The 3150-nt window shown below is 45.0% G+C and overlaps 1 pseudogene; it reads left to right on the plus strand.

Annotated features, from left to right (window-relative positions):
• Nucleotides 1-1516: 1516 nt before the first annotated feature.
• Nucleotides 1517-2730, plus strand: LOC138675554 (piwi-like protein 1 pseudogene; annotated as a pseudogene).
• Nucleotides 2731-3150: the final 420 nt, after the last annotated feature.

Here is a 3150-nt window from a genome sequence, read left to right on the forward strand (position 1 = left end):
AATAATTAATCCCAGACCAAAATGTTCCTCCACCACTTGGGCTATGTTCACACGCAGCGTTTTTGATGAGTTTTTCAACTTTTAAATTGCTTTCAACCAATACAAATGCATTCAGTGGGAAATGTCATTGTAACATTTAACAACCCTAGCTGGCCATGTGGTGTGTGACACATAAGGACAAACATCTTGTTTCATTTATGAAAGAGGGACTCTAAAATTCTCAAAGCCTATTTTTAGAGGGGCATCAGGTGGCATTAATATTCTTAAAGGGCCATTATTAAACAGTGGGTCTCCTATGCTGTTATTGCCTATGAAGTGAGTGGCTGGGCTGCCAACAATTACAGCACACCCCAATACCCCTTTCACGAGAGGAACAGGAGGGCTTCCTGTTGAAAAAATGTTGCATTGAATGCATTGCCTGCCTTGCTATCAATTTATATGCACCCCAATAAGCTATTGAACCCAGTTACTGGATTGCCACAGGAAAACCCACTTCACATTCTTCAGTTGGTCCTGCCATACTGTTTTCTTATGTATTACCTGCAAGACCTGCCCTGCTATCAAGTGATATGCACTCCAATAAGCCTTTGAACCAAGGTACTGGATGGCCACAGGAAAACCCACTTCACATTCTTCAGTTGGTCCTGCCATACTGTTTTCTTACGTATTACCTGCAAGGCCTGCCCTGCTATCAAGTGATATGCACTCCAATAAGCCTTTGAACCCAGGTACTGGATGGCCACAGGAAAACCCACTTCACATTCCTCAGTTGGTCCTGCCATACTCTTTTCTTATGTATTACCTGCAAGGCCTGCCGTGATATCAAGTCATATGCACCCCAATAAGCCTTTGAACCCAGCTACTGGATGGCCACAGGAAAACCCACTTCACATTCTTCAGTTGGTCCTGCCACACTGTTCCCTTATGCATTGAATGCAAGGGCCACCTTGACCCAAATTTGCATGCACCCCAATCCCCCTTGGAAGAAACATGGAGGAGGGATTCATAAAAAAACTGTCCCATTACAAAGGAGCGGGTCTCATAGACTCGTAATGCCCATACACTAAGTGTATGGGCTGACAAACATTTCCCCAATGGGGGGTAAATTTTAAAAAAATATTCAATGAGGATCACAGACACCCTTGCCAAAAAGTTGACTGTCAGTAGCAGCAGGGAACACGTGAACTCTTGTGATCTAGTGATGGAAAATGATGAGAGGTGGAGGAAGGCTTCATTAAAAACTAGGCCCAATTTGAAGGAGCGGGTCTCCTAGACTTGTAATGCCCATACACTAAGTGCATGAGTTGACAAACATTTCCCCATGGGGTTTACAGCTTTAAAAAATTATTTATGGGTAGTATCATAGACACCCTTGCCCAAAAATTGAATGGCTGTAGCAGCATACAACATGTTCACCATGGTGATCTAATGGTGGAGAATGAGGAAACATTGATGAAGGCCTCATTAAAAACTAGGCACAATACACACTGGTGCGTGGTTGTGTACGAAGTAAAAGATGAGCTGGCAAGCAAGATCCCGGGCCCGCGGCAGAGCTCGTGTGCAGGAACAGGCCCCACAAAGACCATCTGGACAGGTACAGCAGCCCCAAGAGAAGTCCGCCGGCAGCAAAGAGACCATCGCTTGATGTTCTGCAGGTGTCAGCTGGACTTGCAGAAGTGTCTATCGGGCAACTGGGCGGCCGTAGGCGTGACTTCCATGACATTGGGGTGAACACCCGGCAGACTATCGAACACATCCAAAAATCGAAAGCTGGTGCCTCTGGAACCAAGATTACTCTTGTGACAAACCACATCAAGCTGATGTCCCAACCACAGCGGGCCATGTACCAGTATCACGTTCACTTCAACCCCACCATGGAGTCCAAGCATTTGCGGTATGGCCTCCTGTACCAGCATGAAGAAACCATCAAAAAGGCGTGGGTGTTTGATGGAACAGTGTTGTTTTTACCAAAAAGATTGAATAAGGTCATGGAGGTGTTGAGCCAAACTCAAAATGGAGAGAGCATGCCGATAACAATCACCCTGACCAACAAGCTTCCACCAACCCGCCCACCTGCTTCCATTTATATAACATAATTTCCTGAAGACTCCTGAAGATAATGGATATGAAGCAGATAGGACACAACTATTACAACCCGAGTGACGCCACCAAAGTCAGAGCCCACCGACTCGCCACCTGCCCGAGGTTTTCCACCTTCATCCTCCAGTACAAGTCATGTTGAGCATTGATGTCAGCCATAAAGTCCTCAGGAACAAGACAGTGCACGACATCATGAGCAGTCTCTACTCCTCGTGTGGCCCTCAGAGGTCCCAGGACGCTTACTGCAAGGAGCTGATCGGACAGATCGTCCTCACCAAGTCCAACACTAAATCTTGCCCTACAGACGAGATTGCCTGGAACATGACTACAGCGTCTAACTTCAAGAAGGCAGATGGAAGCTAGATCAGATTTGTAAACTACTATAAGAACCAATACAATGAACAAGTGAAAGAAATGATCCAGCCGCTAATCATGAACATCCCCCGAAGGCCGTAGCCGAGAGCCACAGATGGAGCCATCATACTGGTGCCAGAGTTCTGTAACCTAACAGGTCTGACCGACAGAATGATAAACTACTTCAATGACATGAAAGACTTGGCCATTCACATCCACTTACCACCAGAACAGAGGGAGTGGCAGGTTGGGAAGTTCATGAACTACTGTATATGATGCCAGATTGTGTCCAAAGAGATATGTTTGTCCCTAGTAACAGCTCAGAGACAGGGATATAAAAAAAATCTATAATAGTATTTCAATATTTTCATATTGTAGAGGTATACACTGGGTCATAAAAGCACGGTGCACAGATATTAAAACTGGAATATATATGAATAAATGGGAAAAAATATACATACGTCTCATTTTGATAACAGTTCCCCCTACGGGAGTTTATTTTGGTTTCTAATTAGTAACGGGCATTTGAAAAACACCCTTGCACAAAAATTGAGTGACTTTTGCATCACAGTATATGTTCACCCTGGTGTTGTACTGGTTGTGGATGATGAGGATGAGAATAAGGAGGAGGATAACACCAAACAGACGAAATCAGGAAGCGGATAGCCATATGTGGTTGGGAAGAGGTGCATGACA

The sequence above is a fragment of the Ranitomeya imitator genome, chromosome 1 (assembly GCF_032444005.1).
Source record: "Ranitomeya imitator isolate aRanImi1 chromosome 1, aRanImi1.pri, whole genome shotgun sequence".
Classification (NCBI taxonomy): Eukaryota; Metazoa; Chordata; class Amphibia; order Anura; family Dendrobatidae; genus Ranitomeya; species Ranitomeya imitator.